Here is a 12,698-nt window from a genome sequence, read left to right as displayed (position 1 = left end):
GGTTGTCTCCTGCCTGTGGCCCCACTGTTGTAGCAGAGTTATTTAGAGAGGAAGACTGTAACTAGTTCAATAAAAAAAAAGTAACTGTTACGCTTACCTGGACCCCACAGGGGTGTCGATCGGACCCGGACAGCTGCAGTCTCCTTCAACCTGATGTGTAGTGCAGAGATGACTGTCTGGACTGGCCCGCCTAGTCTTGCCTGCTGGACCCGAAGAAGTATTTTCCTGCAAGTGGAGACAGGGATTAACCACCTGTGGGTTTTAGTGATGCCCTCCCAACTGTTCTCGCTCTCCCCCACTAATCACCTCCGATATCCCCTTAGTAACCTCACCTTATGTTCGTAAAAGATGAGCTCTCCATCCTGCATGTCTTGCAGGGGTGCGTAGATACCAGTTACTTCACCGGTTTGAAGGCATTGGGAGAGTTCCGTTAAGTATTGACTCTGAAGTCCCTGGCGGGATTGGTAAGTATCAAGTTCAAAGAGTTCAATGTCCCCTTCCTTCCTTAAGTTGCAACTGAGTTCGTGAGAAGAAGGTCTCGTAGCTGCTCCTGGCATTCAGGTAAGAGCCTGTGTTACCCAACGCTGTCCGGTAACTATTGCATGCGTTAACGTGTTGTTTTTCTCCCTCTTTACAGATGCGGCATATGAAAATGTGGAGAGTTATGGAATAATACCGCCGGTGGTAAGAGGTTGTATTTGTTGATTCCCTTGGCTCACCTTGTTTTTTCTTGTGTCCCCTAGGTGCCGGATTACGGCGAAGAAATGATGGAGACAGTGCCGGATTTAAAGATGCTGTGAGAACTGGTGAGTATGGCGCCGTGCTGGAGCTGGCGAAGCGACGCGTGCAGGACTGATGTACTTTCCAGGTCCGGAGATGAAATGGTTCCGGAATTAGGTGAAGAATTTGAAATAAGTTTGTTTTCTAACCTTGTCCTTTTCTTCTTCTTTATCCTAGGAGCTCCGGATTCGAGGCGGGCGTGGCAGAAGACTGGATTCTGGCTGCAGGCACGCAGGCGTGGCAGAAGACTGGATGCTGGCTGCAGGCACGGTGAGCGTCACGCTGCTGGATGCAGAATAACGCGAAGCATGTGCTGCTGTTCGGGTGCGGTTTAAATAGCCTCCAAAGTAGTTCCAGGTAAGAAGTTCCCTAGAGCCACGCCCGAGTAAAAAATAGTCCCTGTAACAAAATAGTCCCATTCAGGCCTCATGTAGGCTTGGGCTTTTTTGCAGCATGGTCTGCATCAGGTAAGTAAAGTCTATGAGCCTGGCGCCTATGGCGCCAGGACTGATTTCTATGATGAGCCTGGCGCCTAAGGCGCCAGGACTGAACCCAGACAGCGCCTAGCCGGGGCTGCTGAGGTTTAAACAAATGTCTGGATGCCTGCGCCGGGAGCTGAGGGCCTTGGTCCTGATGCCCGGGGGTAGGCATCATGACAGTAACCTAATAAAGGTAATAAAGGTGAAAGTTAGAGGAAACATTCACAAAATCTACAGGTCTGTGGTTGTTTTCACACTCCATCAGGGCAGAAAAAAAACTATAAGTTATAATGCCCCTAACTGATTATATTTAGAAATGAGGATTACCCCTGCACTCCTCACTTGCTGTTTTGCAAAGGAATTTACTGAATAATAAACATGGAAAGCACAGGATTTGTATAATATTTTGTCAACAATATAATTTTCATTTGCATATTTGTGTGTTTCTTAATTGTATTGGTTCATGCTAATAATCACATGCATTACATTCTGCAAGTATTATGTTGATACCCAAGCTGTCCCCTTTCCTTTGCCATACCTTCAAAATTGCCCTGAGCCTAAGCCGGCCCCCAGCACCAAGGCCCACACCTAAGACCCCTGTATGGCCTGTCCGGCCATGGCTGCAGTGCCGCCAAGAATCCCTGCTGCTCCATACTCCTTGTTTTCCCTGCTTGTGCAGCAACAGTCCCTTGGGGGGCCTCCACCAGCTCCTGCTCTGATCCAATGGGTAAGCGCTTGCTAACGTTCCTCCCTCCCTCGGCTCAGCAATCTTATTCCTCCTGAGTCCTTGCCTAGCTTCCCCACCTGCCATATGCACACATTGTCAAGTTCTTCCTCTGAGCTTGCGCTCCATTCTTCCGTTTCAGCGGGAGCCCCTGGGCCCAAGCCTGGCTTGATTCTCAGGTGTGCTTTAGCCTGCTCTAAAATCTCCCTCCTCAAGTACATTGCACAAGCGTTTTCTCTGCTTTACTCACTGATTCAAGCAACTCTAAACAGTCCTTTACCCCATGTGTGTGATCTTACTTTCCTGCCCCCCTCTATATTTATACTGGCCGTCACTGAGCTTTCTTCTCACACAGGGAAACCGTCATCCTCTTCAGGTGCACTTCTATGACTAATTATCGGTTCTTCACTACCTGATAAACTTTGGCTGTTATGAATCATACCTGGGCTGCCTAAATGAACATTTCCATGTAGTTGCCAATGGTAATTTTTTCATGTATTTGTCAAACTACAGTTTGGGTATTTTAAATGCTAGCATTTCATGTCTGTTTGAACTTTAAATCTTGGCGATTTTAATTATGTTGCCCTTATTGAATTGCTGCATTTTCCTACTTTTAGGAACTCCAAATCTGGTAGCATTTAAAATCTATTGCCTCATCTGTGCCTGTTTGGCTGCTAGGCTGCCTGGTGAGTTCTTTTGTGCTCCTGCTTTTTTCTGTTCCTCTCTCTCCCCTGTTTAAATGCTGGCATTTTTCATGTTTGTTTGCATTTCAAATCTGAGTTCATTTAAAACCTGTTGCCCTGTTTAAATGCTGGAATTGTTCATGTATATTTGAATTTCAAATGTGAGTGTATTTAAAACATGTTGCCCTGTTTAAATGCTGGTATTTTTTCATGTATGTTAGAATTTCAAATCAAGTCAGAGATTGTGAGCTTATGTGCCTCTGAGCAGTCAGAGGCACATAACCTCATCTTCTGAACACCCGTGAAGACTTGCTCTCAAACCGCGACTCCCACTATCCTCTGTTCTCATCCTCCTTGATCTGTCCTCTGCTTTCGACACTGCCAATCATGCCACCCTCCTAAATCGCCTCAGTGATACTCTGGGCATCACTGACTGCACACTGGCTTAGCTTACCTCTTTCCCTTCTAATCTGCCCTCCCAGGTTTGACTGGGCCCTTTTCTCTCCTCTACCTCACTCTCTACCTGCTGTGGCTTTTCAACATTTGCCTTGTACCTCTTGCCCGCTTGATCTCCACCTTCTCTCCTCACTTCCAATGTTATGCGGATGACACTCAGCTCTCCTTTAAGCTACCACCCTCTACCTCCTCTCCTTCCTCTCTCCTTCCCAATCATCTGACTGCTATTCAGGCATGGTGTGCTGCTAACGATCTGTCTTCATGTCAGCAAGACCGAGATCCTTCTCATTGGAATCCCCCCTTCATTCCCCGCTACTCTCTGGTGGCCCTCCTTGGGACCCCTCCCATCACCCTCTTGTGAGGCAAAAAACCTTGGGTGTCATCTTCGGCTCCCCTCGCTCCTTTTCACCTCATACCACTGGCCTTGTCAAGAAGGCTCACTTTCAGCTTCACCTCCTTTGAGGCATTCTCCCTTTCCTCACCTTCCGCCAGAAACTCAATGTCTCTAGAGCGCTGGTTCTCTCCATTCTGGACTACTGCAACAGCCTCTTCGGCAATCTGCCTCTTTCCTCCTTCAGCCCTCTTACAACTAATCCAGAATAGGGTTGCAAGATGTATCCTTGGCCTCAAACCCAGGGACCGCATCTATGCAGCCCTAAAGTCTCTCCACTGGTTCCCGGTGGTTGCAAGGGTCAAATCCAAGACCCTCTGCAGCATCCACAAGGCTTTCTGGGACTGGAACTATGCTACATCCAACTTCCTTTCCCTAAATACCTCTCTGCTAGAGGCTTTCGGTCCTCTAGCTCTAACTGTCTGCAGGTCAGACGTATCTCCAAGCAGAGAGTGGCGGGTAGATATCTTTCTTAGGCAGGAGCCTCCCTCTGGAATTGCCTCCCTGCCCTCTCAGACATGAGCCCGATCTCCATACATTCTGGAAGCTTCTCAAGACCTTCCTTTTCTCTCCTCCTTTCATTTCCCACTTCCTTGCTAATGCCCCACTGCCACTGCGATTGGCTTCCTGGTCCTTTCTGAGTCATACAGGGGCTAGGCCATCCCTCAACCAGTCTACCTCATCACCTCCTTACCAGCACTTGCCTTCGGGCAAGCTTCCCTGACTGGACTACTGAGTCTCGTCCACCCCCCTCCTCGCACTTGCTGACCTCTATCCCATCTACATGCACACTTTCCCTCTGGGCTGCCCTAGCACTTACCTATCCCTGGATCCCCTTCCCTCCTGCATTACCCCTACCTTCCTCTTCCCCTCCCCCTGCACTTCCTGTTTGCTGCACTTGCACGATCCGAATGTCACAAGGCCTAGTAGGACCGTATATTGCTCTTTATCCCCCTATCGTCCCCCCCCATTTATCTTGTGGCACCTGGAAACACTTTCTGCTGTATAGACACCTTACAAATGTTCAATAAAACAGAAATATGTGTTCTGATGTGTCCAAATTAGTGTATTTAGATCATCCTAAAACATCTCAATTGTTGCATCTCCCTGCTTCTAACTCCTCCTCCTCTCAGATCCAAACTCAAGAAATATTTTCTGTCACCATGTTATTCTGCCACCTCCATATCTAAATGCATACCAAAAGCACTAAATCTCCTAAATGAATTGCCCTGATTATGTCTTAAACTGCCCGGCTCTAAGCCTTACAGTATATGTGAGGCCTCTCTTTTGCTGTGCAATATAGTTAATATATATGGAATTCTCAACCTTACAAAATATTAAATGGCCATATGTTGTTTTACTTATATTGTATGCAGCAAATCATTTTAAAAATGTGATCATTTAAAATGCAATTAATTACTGGAACAAAGAGGCAGATCTGTTGGTGCTGAAAAGGAATGGATTCCTTGTTAGCCACAGGTACTCATATATGTGAGAACATGACATACAAAGTGTAGAGGCAGAAAACCTTCATGTATGCCCATGGAATATAGTTGTGTATAGATCTCAACAGTGGTGTCTACAGGAATCACATTTGGGGGGTGCACAGAGGGGGTCACAGACAAAAGTGGGGGGCGCCTACAAAAGGGCAATGTGTATGGTTTTCCCAAAGTGATGTGGGCAAAGTAGTTTAAAGTGGTCCGGAGGAGGTAAAAATTGTGAATTTATACATCAAGCAATTCTTTTGTATATATGTATATATCTTGATGTCACCAATATTTTCTCATCCTATATCAATATTGAAAATATATATCGGTATATCTCCAAAATTCCATATATCGCCCAACACCAGTTAAGTTCACTCCTGGTTTAGTTCCTTCATAGGGAATTTGTTCAGATGTTGCCTTTGGTTATTGGCTGGTAATGTACACCTGCCATTTAATGTACTTTGGAATGATACAGTGTCCATATTGTGTCCCGATCGCATCTGCTGTAGGGGACCTTTCACAAGTGTGCCATTAATACACACGATTTGCAATGCCTTTTTGTGCATCTCCCATCCAGCTGCGGGTGCTTTACTGTAAGATCTGTGCAGATCGCAATTGGGGCTGTGGGTTCCTTTCTCAGCAGTGTCTTTGTGGGGGCATTTTATTTTGCAGATGTAGCAAGAGGACTGAGAATATACAGACGGACATGTGAACTAGAGGATTACAGTGTGTTTGAGTGTGCACGCTATAGAAGTGGTCAACCAGCAACAAGATATGATCCTTTAAAGCAGTGTCTTCTGCAGAGATGGAGCCACTCTAATGTCTCAAAGGCAGTGTGTCCCTTTCAGGCCAGAAGAAAAAAAAACAGGCTACGCAAAATGCGGCAAACGTGCAAGTGGCAGCAGAGGAAAGGAGGACAGCAGATTAGATCACCAAGCCCCCTGCTTGCCTCAGTGAAGCTGTGGCCGGGAAAACCTTTTCAGGGGTGAGCTACCCGCCAAGACCCCAATTTGAATTTCTACAATTGCTGGCCGGACCGATTGTTGGAATTCAAATTGGGGTCTTTTTGCACTGTGCCCTCACTACGTCAGGCAGCGACGGTGGCAGGACTTGCCTTTTCCACTAGCTGCGCATGCTTACACACGCATGCAGTAGCAATGGCAAGCCCTGGACTCTGACTGCTGACCATCACCCCTTTGTAGCTGTCCTGTGTGCACCTTTGAGGTGTATACTTCACTGCATTTGCTGTGCCCGTAGCTAGCCCTGGCAGCAGCAATGAGGCCCAGTACGTTGCAGCCCTTTGTGTGTGCAGTGTGGGCAGACACCAGGCAGCACTGCAGGGAGAGTAGCCCAGGTAGAGGGGCAGGGGAGTATCCAGCATTGCAACAGTGGGGGGACGAACCACAAAAAAGTCCTGCGGCTATCCACCCCAAATGCAGTGTGCCCAATTCCATATGGTCTCATTAGTGCCCCAAACCCCGCCCACCCCTCCCCATTCTACTTACTTTTTTGGTAACATTAGTGACAGATGGCATTTTAACACAACAAAAAAAATAAAACTCTAGAATCCTTACAGATGCCAAAAGCTCATCTATTAGAGCTCTGTCCAGGCGCTCTCGGGCAAAATACATGCACACCTCTTAATTTGCATATGGTTTGTACCAACAGAAATTACTTCACAGAAATGGACATTGCAAGAAGCATCATCAGTCTTTGATACTTGGAGGCAATAATGGAAGTGACTTTAGAATAAGTTGCCATGAATAAGCCAAGTTGACTTTGTGGTGCAAAATACCTAAATTGCACTATTATTATATATGCAGCAACTCTATAGTCATTAGGTTTTTTTTTAAATAACAGCATGATATATTAACATAAGCTATGAAGTAAATCACTTACAGAGCTACAGATAAGACACAGTGGGCCTCATTACAACCCTGGCATTGGACCATGGTGCTATTAGCACCATGGTCCATGCCGGATTTCGCCATTGTGGATGGCGGATTTACTGCCCCATTCCAAGGTTGGCGGGGCGGTAAATCCCCATTCACCATGGCCCCTTCCCCATTCCCATTTTTGGCCCATAAGGCTCAATGGGAATGGGGAAGGCGCTAATTACGGCACCGTAAATTACGGTGCAGTAATTAGCACCAAGGTCCCTTAGCGGGATGGACTTTAACGCCTACAAAAAGCAGGCGTTAAAGTGTGAATCTGGCGTTAAGGGTTTAACAGCACCGCAGCCTTTTACGGCGCCGTTAACCCCTTAACACCAGGGTTGTAATGAGGCCCAGTGTCATTACATTATTTGCCCTGCATCACATTTTTTGGTTAAATGGTGAATTTGGTGGACAATTTAAGCAACTCACATCTTCCCAGGTTTAGCTGATATATATTTGTATTAAGGTTTTGCTTTGCATTTCATGTGCATAAATAATACTTCATTTAGAGCAATGCCTTGGAAGCAAACCACATTACATAATACACTATCTTTTCATAGTAAACTAACTATACACTATATATATTGTCATAGAAATATTGAGCAATAAGAGTATGGCTTTAGTTGTATTTTCCCCATCTGCATGCTAAATCACAATAGCATCGTGTAGATTAATGTAGCCTAACAAACCCCCTTGGGTTTTAAAGCCATAGTAATGTCATAAAGCATGCAACGTTATTCACCCTTCTCACTTCTGATCACTCCCTCCCATTCACATTCTAAAGGTACAAAAGTCCCTGTTAATAGAAGGTTTGTAGACAATAAGAGGTCATGGTTGTTCAGAATTGTCACTATATACTCGAAAAAGGCCTGTGCCAAATTTCTCTTAAAATGCGCATTCCTAGAAGCAAGATGATGCTAGGAAGTCCTTGTGAATGGATGAACATTCCTGAAGGCCTGGGGTTGTATTAAAAACTGGTAAAGGTAGCTGCCGAAACATTTACAATTATTGCATTCCCACACTAATAAGTGACTGGAGAGACAATCGAGTACATCAATCCTTTTGGAATACATTGAAATATGAATAATTACAATCACATAACATTCAGACAAGTGTAGGGAGAACATCGAGTTTTTGCTGGTTCAATTTGAAGTTTGGTTTGCATATTCATACGCCTAGCTGGGTTAAAGACCGGAGCACTGTGACGTTTATATATTTTTGCTAAAAAGAAGGCGTACAGGTAGAGATATATCTACAACAATATTGAAATGCACGCCTCTTAACCCCCAAAAAATAGTAGTTGCTTCCTTTCTCATAAGAAAACTCAAAAGTAAATTGTAACAGGCCAGTTGTAAAGGGAAGAACAAAGCAATAATTGGGTATTTATGCATAGATCTCGTGCAGTGCAGGGCTCCTCTAATGCAGCATAGGCGTCAGGTTACTCCCTGATCTCACAGTGGATCCACCGGTGCCAGTGTTTGAATGTATGTCTCCAAGAAGCAAGCTCTGAAGTAAAGTGACAATATGTAATTAATTGGATTTGCTTTGAAAATTAGCTCCTTCAGGGCCCCAAAAGTTTTATCCACAGTGGAAGAGGCAGTGTTTGGTGCTGGGGTGTGGGTTGATTCTGGCAGGGTACTTGCATTATACAAGATTCCAGGTCAGTAGCTGCTGTTCATTTTTTTCATTTGAGGTGCGTTAATATATCCCCAAATTAGCTTCTGCACCCGAGCAAAGCAAACGTGACATGAAAGGTGTAGGGGGTTACAGGTAAGTGCTGCCCCCCAGAAATATTTTTAAAAAACAGGTTGAAATACTGCATTTTACAGTACACATTTTGAAAAAAATTGAAATTTTGACCCAAAAAAAGACACACAATGTACAGTCATTTTTGGAGAGTAACACGCACAAACATGCAATTGATGAATGTCAGGTCACCAACAGTGCAAAGTTGCATTCCTGCAACATTTTCAGGACGACTTTCACACATTATAGGCCAGCATTGCCATTGTAAATCACATTTTCTTAATGCTTTTCCTTATTATATATGCCTGTATTGCACTGTAAAACACTGTCAGACTGCCTGTGCCCAAATATATGTCAGCATTGTCACTGTATAACTCTTTCATGATGGTTCCTACAATATTTGAAAGCACATATTTGTGATGCCTATGTCTATTCTATATGCCAGCATTCCCCTGTAAAATACTTTCAGGCTCTCCGTTCTCAAATGTATTCCTGTATTTCCACTCTAAAACATTTATCATGGTGCCACAATATTAGACAGAATTTTCACTGTAAAGCACATGTTCATGATGTCTGTGTTTACAATAAATGCCAACATTTCCCTTTAAAACATGTATTCATGTTGCTTGTGCCCAAGTAAATGCCAGTATTGTCATAATAAACCATTATGGTGCCGACAATATATGCCAGCATATCACTACAAATCACATTTATGGGTGTGGTCTATCACATTCATAGTACAGGTTCATAGTGTGCTAGTACCCTTCATCAAACACACAAGCACATAGGCACACCGCCCAACACAATAATAGCCTCACTCACACATAGGTTTACTTAGACATGCAAGCCGACTTGCTCACATGTACAAAAGGACTTCCATACAGTCTTGCTCTCTGTGTCTCTTTCTCTCAAACACACATTGCATAAAAAACAGTCCCGTACACAAACGCTTGTTTTTGTACACTTACTATTTTCCATGTTGATGTTAGTGTCCTCACTCCTGCACCGAGCTTTTAACTCCTCTCCAGGGCTCCAGTAAATCCACTTTTTCCAGCTAGGAATGTAAACTGCACATGTGAGGACTGGGCATTGACCAAAACTGTAATGGGCAGGGAGAGAGGGGGAACAGCCTTTTTAAAAAAAGATGAAAACGAAAGGCTACGTTTGGCTCAGTCTGCCTCCACCAATCGTTTACCAAAACAGGAGGGTTCAGTGGTTTGTGGAAGGCAGGGCTTGCATGCTTTGGCAAATGCTGCTGAACTAAGGGGCAAACTAGTGGCATAGGGGTGGTTCCAGGCCATGTAGAGACGAACCAGGGAGAGCAACCACCCCAATTTGCCAATTATGGCACTGCCATTGGTTATCTCACTCAAAGTTCTGGTGGGTAAAGATTAAATGTGCACAACTACTCCCCCAAATTATCCTCCAAGCTGCCAGCACGAAGAGGCAATTCATTTTACAGTCTAATCTCTGAACTGAACTCTTCTCAACCCTTTCATCTCACCCCTGCCCCTCCCACGTGCAGCTTCTGTAGATCATCTCTCAGAAGGCTATTTTTCCTTGTTATCATTTGGACTTCTGCCCTTTGTTGCCTGCGGCTAATGATATTTCCACTGCACAAATGATGAATAAATCAATATATAACACTTGCAAGAAGAGCACATGGAGTGGGTGAGAAAGGGCGGGGAGAGTGGATCCATTTCTGACCAAGCAGGGAAGGAATGGCAGAGACAGAAAATAGCTTAAAGGGATGTTATTATGTTGGCGCAAATTTGCAGACGTCGGCACACCAGCAATGGTGCACAAAGAAGGCCACATGAAATGGAAAGCTGAGTTTTACGGGTAAGTCTGTTTGAAACACCGTTCCCAAGCACCATAGCCTAGTCCCCCAAAAGATGGCCTTGGGGCTAAAAGGACTGTATCAGTTTTATAACGTACAGAACTATCTCCGTTGCACACAAATTGCAACTTATGTGCCCATGAAATAGTATTTCTTTATTTATTGAACATTTATATGGCGCTTATAGACAAGTACAAGTGTTCGAGGCGCCACAAGACAACAAGTGCAAGTGGGGTGCGGGGACATGGGAATCACAAAGGTAGAGCAACAAAAAAACTGTTATATTGGCCTTGTGACAATCCTACTGTGCAACTGCGTGACAAGGTGGTAATTGCATGGGGGAGGGGGTAGACGGGGACCTGCAGGAGTGGGGTGCCCCCAAGGATGGGGGCGGGCAAGTGCTGGGCGGGCCAAGGCAGTAAGTGCCATGGGAAGGGGGAATAAGTGCGGCGGGCAAGGAGGACCAAGTTGGACTAGTCCGGGAAAGGGAACCAGAGGGATGCTGGGGGGACTTTTGGAGGGTGGTGTGGACCCTGTGAGACTCTGAGGGGACCAGGCCCCAGTTGTAGCGGCAGAAGGAGAGTTAGCAAGGTAGGGGGAGAGGGAAGGAAGAGCGAAGGAAGAGGAGAAAAAGAAAGACTTGATAAGTTTCCGGGACGCCAGTATGAGGGGGAGCCAGCTGAGGAAAGGGATCTACCTCCCACTCGCTGCTTTGAGAAGCATTTGACCAGCAGGGAGTTGGAGTCAGAAGACCGAAGGACCCTGGTCAAGAGGTATTTATGCAAGGAAAGCTATATTAAAGAGGTACCAGACCCTAGACAGCCTTGTGGATGATGCAAAGGGTGTTGAATTTAATCCTTGCGCTCACCGAGAGCCAGTGCAGAGATTTAATGGCTGGAGAGATGAAGTCACTGGGCTAGAGGTCAAGGATAAGTCTTGCATTCCTATTCTGGATTGGTTGAAGGGGGCAAAGGGAGGAAAGAGGCAGGTTGAGGATGAGACTGTTGCAGTAGTCAAGTTTGTTTCCTATAATTGGAATTTGGAGTGGTTGTTTGTGTGAATTCACCTCATCGCTCCTTATCTTTGCAAAATAGCTTCTTGTGGCGAGGGAAATAAGCCCATCCTAAATAGTGTCAAATAAGATGTAATTGCTGACCTCATTTTGCTCACCAACTTCTCATAGGCTTGAGTCTAAGCTGGGAACGTTCAGACCACATGTTTCATAAGCCTTACCACAGGGGCTTCTTGACACGTTTCATTACATATGTTAATCAAGATTACTCTTAAATGCTCACGACGCACCACAGTAATTAATTCTTGAAGGGCTCCTGGCCGTTGAGCAGAATGCTTAGTACAGGTATGCATATATTTCATTGTTCCTTCTCCCTGCTGCCCTCGATCCTGAATATTTCCGCTTGAGTAGGGCTGTCACTTAAGTCTGAGAGTGGGAGGTGAGGGGGAAAGTGTAACTGCAAGTACTGTGGTGAGTAGTGAAAAATAAGGATTAACGTTGGTTACCATACAGAATGAAACATTTCCTCCTGCTTTCCCTACTCAGCACAGTCCTTAACTATACTTGAAAGTGTACCCAGCAGTACCCAGACTTCTCTCAAGAAGAGTTGTAAACATGAAATGATGTCAATTACGTTTTTAACCACAAATTGTTCAATGGGAAGAAGAGGGTTTTCGGGAATTGAAGGCAGTTGACAATGATCCACGCTATAGCAACTTCTAATGATGCGCAAGCGTGTTTGGTGAAGCCCATTTTGCAGCATTGCAAATGCCTGTCAATGATGAACCCTTGTGCCACTGACCCGGATGCTGCAATGCTTCTTGAATATTTAAATAGGGAAGTTCAGGAATGGATGTAGACACCTGTGTATAAGACGATTAGTGTGGTTTTCACCCACCTGCTGAAAGTGGAAGAGGATACGTGTCTTCCTTTTGCTGGCCCTCCAAATGAAGACAGTAGGCTTTGCACAACCCTGAATTCGGATGATGGGGCATGGTCTGAAGGCACAGCAAGGTGATAGGCGAGAACGTGCTTCCATTTTAAACAAGACCAGCCAATTGACTTCAGACTTTAACATCAGAATCCTGATGTCCTATGAGATGAGGCAGTAGCTGACCGAGGATGGAAATGTGTGACTCAGTTGGCCCACCAAGAAATTCTCC

The 12,698-nt window shown here is 45.2% G+C and overlaps 1 protein-coding gene across 21 annotated transcripts in view; it reads left to right on the top strand.

Annotated features, from left to right (window-relative positions):
• Nucleotides 1-12,698, top strand: part of ADCY4 (adenylate cyclase 4) — a 1,677,325-nt gene that overhangs the window by 812,919 nt on the left and 851,708 nt on the right. For 19 of the 21 annotated variants that reach the window (XM_069633796.1, XM_069633797.1, XM_069633789.1 and 16 more), the window contains one exon: nucleotides 2,601-2,669. The exons of the other annotated variants lie outside the window; for them this stretch is intronic. The gene's annotated coding sequence lies outside the window, so the exon portion shown is untranslated. The remainder of the gene's footprint in view (nucleotides 1-2,600; nucleotides 2,670-12,698) is intronic. 21 annotated transcript variants of the gene reach the window in all.

The sequence above is a fragment of the Ambystoma mexicanum genome, chromosome 13, assembly GCF_040938575.1.
Source record: "Ambystoma mexicanum isolate Mex_15411 chromosome 13, UKY_AmexF1_1, whole genome shotgun sequence".
Classification (NCBI taxonomy): domain Eukaryota; kingdom Metazoa; phylum Chordata; class Amphibia; order Caudata; family Ambystomatidae; genus Ambystoma; species Ambystoma mexicanum.
The sequence above is the reverse complement of the archived record's forward strand: the minus strand, read 5'-3'. Positions and strand labels throughout refer to the sequence as shown.